Source organism: Cotesia glomerata, linkage group LG3 (assembly GCF_020080835.1).
Source record: "Cotesia glomerata isolate CgM1 linkage group LG3, MPM_Cglom_v2.3, whole genome shotgun sequence".
NCBI classification, from domain to species: Eukaryota; Metazoa; Arthropoda; class Insecta; order Hymenoptera; family Braconidae; genus Cotesia; species Cotesia glomerata.
Genome location: NC_058160.1, coordinates 18,551,138 through 18,559,143, shown reverse-complemented (window position 1 = coordinate 18,559,143; position 8,006 = coordinate 18,551,138).

Sequence of the window (8,006 nt, the reverse complement as noted above, 5' to 3'; positions counted from 1 at the left end):
TTCTTCATGAAGTTTAAAAAACTTCGTTGAATGCCACCACCAACTGCGTGAAATCCGGTTCATTCATTCAAAAGTTATTGCGAATTGAAAATTCAAAAAACAGTGTTTTATCAAACTTTTGAGCTCGAAGAGCTCAAAAGCATACAAAAGCTATTTTTTTGAGCACGGAGAGCTCAAAATAACACAAATTTTATTTATGAGCTCGAAGAGCTCAAAAACGTGATTAGTGCAATTTCAAGCGTTTAGGTATAGAATTGGCGGGAAGTTGCAGGGATGGCCTTCAGGGTCAACCGATTTCCTAATTTTTAACTTCCCGCTAAAAAAATCGAAAATTTTCAAAAATCGGGAAGTTATTGTTTTCACCCCGTTTTGCAAAAATCGAGTCTTCATCAGATCTCGACGTTTTAAGGTCATAGAGAGCTTCCCTGACTACCCCCGCGATGTTGTCACTATGTCTGTATGTGTGTGTGTGTGTGTGTGTTTTTTTTTTTTTTTTTTTTTTTTAAGGGGGGGGAATCCTTTTTACGGATTCTAGACATAGTTGTTTGGCCTGGATATGTGGCGACTCGACGGAGTGTCATACTAAAACTCGATGCTAGCGCCCCTAACCACTAAACCCTAAACCCCTTTTCCTCTTTCCCCTAATCCCTCATGGAAACCGCCGTTAGGCATTACTTCGTGAGGGAAGGATCTAGCTACTGCTCTTTCTTCTGGTAGCTAAGGTGTTATTTTACCTTTCTTCTAGTTGTTGTCATTTGCTCTTCTTCTTTCGATGGAATGCAAGTCTATAAAGACTTCTGTTGCAAATGTGCTGATGGCGTTCCAGGAGGCTCTTGATGACAACATTGCTTCTACTATTGTCTCTGGTTGGATTTTCTTGTTTAGGATCATCTCCAGCTCATCTCACTGTGGGTAAAATCGTGGGCACTCAAAGAAAACGTGCTCCGCGTCTTCATTGATTCCTGGGCAGGACGGGCACTCTGGTGAATCATCATGCTTGAAACGGTGAAGATACGTCCGAAAACATCCATGTCCTGACAACAACTGCGTCAGATAGTAATTGACCTCGCCATGACTTCGGTTTAGCCAAACGTCGATCTTCGGTATGAGACGGTGTGTCCATCTCCCTGTTGTCGCGGCGTCCCACTGCGATTGCCATCGTGCGATGCTGTTCTGCCGTTCTTCAGCTCTGAGTTCCTCGGCACTTTGTGTGGTTGTCCTCTTTCGTTGGTAAAGGTTCCGTCTTTCCTCAGCTAGGACTCTGAGCGGCAAAGTTCTGGAAATGACACACACTGCTTCCTCTGATATTGTTCAAAAGGCGCTTGTAACTCGTAGGGCACTCATACGATATATTGGTCCAGCTTTTCTCCATGAATCTTGCACCTCTAGTGCGTCAGCCCAAATGGATATTCCGTAGGTGAGCACCGATGTGACTACTGATGACAATAGTAGCCTCCTGCTCTGCTTTGGGCCTCCGACGTTCGGCATCAATCGTGCGAGACTAGCTCTCAATACTGACGCTTTCGTACAGACGTGTTCCACTTGCTGCTTGAAGTTGAGTCGGGCATCAAGCATCACTCCCAGATATCGTATATGAGGTTGTGATGTGATTTCTCGGTCACCGACTTTTAGCTTAATTGTTTCAACTTCTTTTCGGCTGGTAATAAGCACTGCTTCGGTCTTCTGCTTGGCCAGTTGTAGGTTCACTGTATCCATCCACTGGTTGATCTTCTCAAAAGTGATGTCAAACAGATGTTGAATCTCATCGAGGTGTTTGGCGACGATCACTGCGGCAACATCATCCGCATACGCTACCAGTTTGACACATCTTGGAAGCTTCGGTCTCAGGAGCCCGTCATACATGATATTCCACAGAAGTGGACCAAGAACAGAGCCCTGTGGCACACCACCGGTTATATCATACTCTTTCGGACCATTCTTTGTATCGTATTTCAGCACTCTATCTGTAAAATAGCTAATCACTAGTCTGCGAAGATATGTTGGAACGTTCTTCTCGTCGAGAGCTTGCATAATGCAGTCCCAATTAGCGGAATTGAAAGCATTTTTGATGTCCAAGGCAGCCTCCAGGCAGTACTTCTTCGTTCCACCCTTCCATCTAGTTCCTGCGATTGCCTCTTTGGCCGTATTAACAACCAGGTTGATCGCGTCCAGGGTTGATCGTCCTTTCCGGAATCCATACTGGTTGTCTGCCAAGAGTGGGTCGACTACTGCATCTATTCGCTGATGGATGATACGCTCAAATATCTTACCCGCCGTATCTAGCATGCAGAGTGGTCGGTAAGATGACGGTTCTTCTGGCGGTTTCTTCCCTTTAGGTAAAAGTACTAACCGTTGCTGTTTCCAATTACGAGGAAAAGTCCCCTCCTTGAGGCATGCGTTGTAAGCGTCTAGAAATAATTTTGGTGCTGCCTTTATGATGGTTTTCAAGGCTATATTAGGGATTCCGTCCAATCCCGGCGCTTGATTATTTCCTACCCGATTACAGGCCTCCAACAATTCTTCTTCAGTGACAGGTGGAATATCGTCCAGCTCATCTTGCGTTGACTGATAATTGAGACTGTGTTGCTGTGGAAACAGCGCAGTGACGATTTTCTGAAGGAGTTGGGGACACGTAGGTGACGGCATTTGTTGTTTCTTCAGGTGCGTCATGACCACCTTATACGGCCGACCCCACACGTCTTTGTCGATCCATATATGAGCTCTTTTCAGCATCTTTCTTTGCTCTCTTTTATGGCCTTATTAAGTTCACGACGAGCTTTTTTGTACTCTGCGATCAGCACTGCAGAGTTAGGTCGTTGATAGCCACGCTGTGATATTCTTCTCTTTCGATGACACTCTTTACGGAGGTTGCTGATATGATCATTCCACCAGTGTACCGCAGGTCTTGAATTCATAACACGTTTGCGAGGCATACTGGCATCACAAGCTTGTGTTACTCGCATCATCAGGGCCTTAGTATGTTCTTTTGCACATCCAGTCTCTATCGGATCACTATCGAGGGCTGTTAGCAATACTTCTGGGTCAAGAGATTTCACCTTCCAACCGACGGTGTTAAATTGCTTGATAGGCCCCGTGAGGTTCTGGTCGTTTGACGTTTCCCAGAGTATCGCATGATGGTCACTGGCAGTGTAGATGTCCAGTACCTTCCAGTTAGTGTTACCTTTAGCAAGGCTGGTACGGACAAAAGTGACGTCTACAATCGAGCTTGCGTCACCTTTGGTGTAGGTCGGCGTGTCACCACTGTTGAGCAAGACTACATCTAGTGTAGAAAGAGCTTCTAGCAGCTCTCTTCCTCGTGCATTAGTCTGCTTACTGCCCCAGTCCACTGCCCAGGCGTTAAAGTCCCCGGCTATCGCCACTGGATGATGTTGCTTCGCGTCCTCGGTCAGTCGATCCAAGAAGTCAGTAAACTCAGCAATTGAGAGTCTAGGTGGTGCGTAGCAGCTGTAAAAACGGATGCCATCTACTGATGCTGCTACAAAGCCAGCGCTGCCATTGGTAGCTACACTTTGGAAAGGGAGCTTACCACAAGCCCAGATCACAGCTTTCGTGGTGATATCCGTCTCCCAAGGTTGTCCAGCTAAATGTTTATATGGCTCCGATAAAAGCACAACGTCGAGCTTTAATTCCCGTACTGTCTGCATAAGCAGGTCATGCGCAGCTTCGCAGTGATTGATGTTAAGCTGCAGTATCCTCATGTTCGTTTATTTGGCAGCTTCTGGAGTGCTTCTTGGAAGACTGGGCATCGGCCAGAACCAGACCGGTGAGCAGTGTCCTGAGAGCCAGGTTTTTCCGCACATAACGCACATTTCACTTTATTTGGGCATTGAGCAGCTTGATGACCTGTTTACTCACATTTAATGCAAAGCCCAGATCGGTCGACTTCGCTTTTACATTGGGCAGTAGTGTGCCCAAAGTGCCAGCACTTATAGCATCGTAGAGGTGTCTTAACTGCTCTGACACGGCAATTTACCCAGCCAATCCTTATTTTGCCTGTCTTTCCGAGTATCTTCTGCACTATTGCTGCTGGCAATCGTATCGAAGCAGTTTGAGTACCTCTGTAGGCCGGACGAATTTTAATGACATCTTCAGGTATTTCGTAGTCATTTCCAGCTGCCTCTTGTAAGGCCTTCCGGACATCGTCTTTAGTTGTTTCGTCGTCAATGTCCCGGATTTCAAGCTGTTCCTCTGGGCCTTTACAGATGACTTGCGCTTCTTCTTTAAGGATGCTCATGATGGTCTTCAGCAAAGCTTGTCCTTTGTCTGCGGTCTTTCTGGAAAGCGTAATGAGCATATTCCCATCATTCGTCTTTTGAACCTTGTCAACGACGTCACGGGTCTGATCTGGTGGGACATCTTTTTTAATCCGACGCAGTATCTCGGCATATTTTGCCTTCTCAACGGGTCAAATAATTAAGGCATCTGGTTTGGTGAATTTTCGCGGTTTTTCCCGCTTAGGCTCCAGCCGAGATTTGTTCACCGGTTGTTTTGGTAACCGCTCTCTCGCTTGCTCCTTCTTCTCCTTCTTGGATTGGACCTTCTGCCATTCAGACACCTCTTTTTTTCCGGCGTTCTGCACTGCCGTGTTTTTCGGAGGGCTTGGTTTCAGGTCCTTTTTCTTCACAACTTGGCAGATCGTTGGGTCGGGAGAAGATCGATCTTTTCTCTTAGTTGACTTGCTGCTAGTTCTGATTCTGTCTTCCGCGACTGATTCACCGTCACCTTCGGCTCCAGTGTCCATTGCTTCTTTATTCACGATAGTTGCTTGAATGCTTCTCTCCGGTGTAGTGCGAGAAGTGCGTCGTACTGTTAAACGCCATTCTTCATCAAGTTTCTTGAATCTCTGGAGGGCATTGGCTACGCTAGTCGTGTTGGTCTTAATCTCCTTGTGGATATTGACCTTAGATTGGATGAAGTCATTTAGCTCACTGGTCAGCTTTTCAAGGCGTTCCAACGCTTGCGACTGCTTCATTTCAGCGCTTGCTTCAATCGCTGCTTGTTGGGCATGAGGCCCGTTTTCACTATTGTTGTTTTCCTGAATTTTACTCATACTTTTAAATTCACCAGCGCATCGTACGGAGTGGAGCGGGTTGTCATAACTAGGAACGGGTGTACCCTCGAAGATAGTACTCCTACCCCAGTTCCCTGAGGCCTAGCCGACACTTAGCCAGCCCCGGAATACACGGACGGACTAGACTCGCTCGGAGCGGTGAAGATTCCGATCTCTAACACTCACTGCGTACTTCCTGATAAGGCCCGAAGTGCCTGGCTCCTGATCCACTGCTGCAACTTACACCTCGGCAGAGCAAGCTCACATCAGCCGTGGCCTGCATCGTCGGAAACTACGACACGAGGTTCCGGTCACTCCCAGTGGGTCACAGCAGGAAACGATCGTCTTGTTAGGTCAGTTAGTGTGACCAACCCATTAAAGGGGAGTTTTGTCCACGGAAACGTATTTTATCTGGCTCCTACCCTCTATACCAGGTACAGCGAGCGTTCTCCCATCCGCTACGGGGAGACGCGCCTGGTAGCAGTTTCTCCTCTGCCCCAAGTGTGTGTGTGTGTGTGTGTGTGTGTCTGTGTGTGTGTGTGTGTGTGTGTGGTTTTTTTCCGGATTCTAGGCATAGCTGTTTGGCCTGGATATGTGGCGACTCGACGCAGCGTCATACTAAAACTCGACACTAACGCCCCTACCCACTAAACCCTAAACCCCTTTTCCTTCTTTCCTCTAATCCCTCATGGAAACCGCCGTCAGGCATTACTTCGTGAAGGGAGGATCTAGCTACTGCTCTTCCTTCTGGTGGCCAAGGTGTTAACTACCTTCCTTCTATCTTCTGCTATTTGCTCTTTTTCTTTCGGTGGAACGCAAGTCTTTAAGGACTTCTGTTGCAAACGTGTTGGTAGCGTTCCAGGCAGCTTCTGATGACAACATTGCTTCTACTAGTGAATCTGGTTGCATTCTCTGGTTCAGGATCCTCTCCAGTTCTTCACGCTGTGGATCGAAACGAGGACATACAAAGAAGACGTGCTCCGCGTCTTCAGCAGCTCCTGGGCAGGACGGGCACTCCGAAGAGTCATCGTGCTTAAAGCGGTGTAGATACTCTCGAAAACACCCATGTCCCGACAACATCTGCGTAAGATAGTAATTGACCTCACCGTGATTCCGGTTAAGCCAAATGTCGATCCGAGGTATGAGACGGTGCGTCCACCTACCCTTCTCTGCAGCATCCCATTGTAGTTGCCATCGGCCTATGCTCTTCTGCCGTTCTTCAATTCTAAGTTCTTCAGGGCTCAGTGCAGTTGACCTTTTTCGTTGGTAAAGGGTCCGCCTTTCCTCTGCTAGAACTCTAAGAGGTAGGGTTCCAGCAATGACGCACACTGCTTCTTCTGTGTGTGTGTGTGTGTGTGTGTGTGTGTGTGGGTGTGTGTGTGTGTGTGTGTGACTACGTGACTCGCTTATAACTTTCGAACGACTTAACCGATCGGAATCTACTAAACGGCGTTCTAAAGAATTCCCTCAAACTTAGATTTCCTGTGAATTTGAATTGATTCGAACCGATAGATTTTGAGAAATTTTGAAAAATCTCAAAAAAAATAAGAAAAAAATTTTTTTTGAAAGTGGTTTTTTTGGAATAACTTTTAAACGGCTTTATCGATCAACTTCAAAAACTAATCCGCTTTTAAGCTTGAAAAACCACGTTGATCGCCACCAAGCTGGTCGAAATCGGTTGATTCGTTCGAGAGATATCGTGAACGAAAGAAAACCGAAAAAAGTGTTTTTTCGGGATTACTCCGAAATTTTTGGTTCGATCAATTAATACCTGAAAATAACTTATGAGATTATAAAACTGCGTCAAATGCCGTCAATCGCGTGAAAATTGGTTGATCTATTCAAAAGTTATTGCGGTTTGAAAATTCCAAAAATAGTGTTCTATGAAACTTCTATCAGACTTTTGAGCTGGGAGAGCTCAAATGCATAGAAATATTATTTCTTTGAACTCAGCGAGGTCAAAATATCACATAAATTATATTTTGAGCTCAAAAATCTCATAAATGTCATAAGTACAATTTTTAGCGCCCAGGAATGGAATTAGCGGGAAGTTGCAGGGATGGCCTTTAGGATGAACCGTTTTTCTAATTTTTTTTTTCATGAAATTAATGAGAATATTTCTAAGAATTATAAATTTCATCTGTTGAAATTTTTGATGTCGGAATAAAATTTCCGACCCTCGATTTCGACATCGAGTTCGTCCTCCGATATACTGAGCATTAATTTATTTAACATTCATCAAAAAATTAAATTTATCATGCCCAGAGTCTTAATTATATATATTTCTATGAATTTTATGAGAGTATTTCTGAAAATTATAAATTTCATCTGTCGAAATTTGCGATATCAGAATAAAATTTTCGATCCTTGATTTTGACATCGAGTTCTTCCTCTGATAGAATGAGAATCAATTAATTTGCTATTTATGAAAAAATCAAATTTATCGTGGCAAAATTTTTTCATTTATATTTTCATGGAATTTATTAGATTTTTTCCAAGAATTGTGATTTCCACATGTTGAAATTTGCGATCTGTAAATATAATCTACAACTTCTAATTATATAACGTTCCTAATAAAAGTGACCTTTGTTGTTTATATGATGAAATCATCGTAAACAGTACTTAGTAATCACCATAGTTTCATAAATAATAAGTGCATCTAAATTCAAATTTCGACATCGGAATCGCGCACATTCCGACTAGTTGGAGGCGTCTACCAGGGATACTTAAATTAATGACCACGATTGTACTTCTATCAATTTCTATTTCACTACATAATTTCATAAAGCTTAATATATTTTCATAAAAATTTGTAAAAATTCAAAAAATGTCCATTCACTAGGTATTATTAAATAAGTATGCATATAATTCTTGTTTCTAAATTTTTAATGATTTCCCAACAGAATATATTATTGGATATATTTAATTTCGGGAA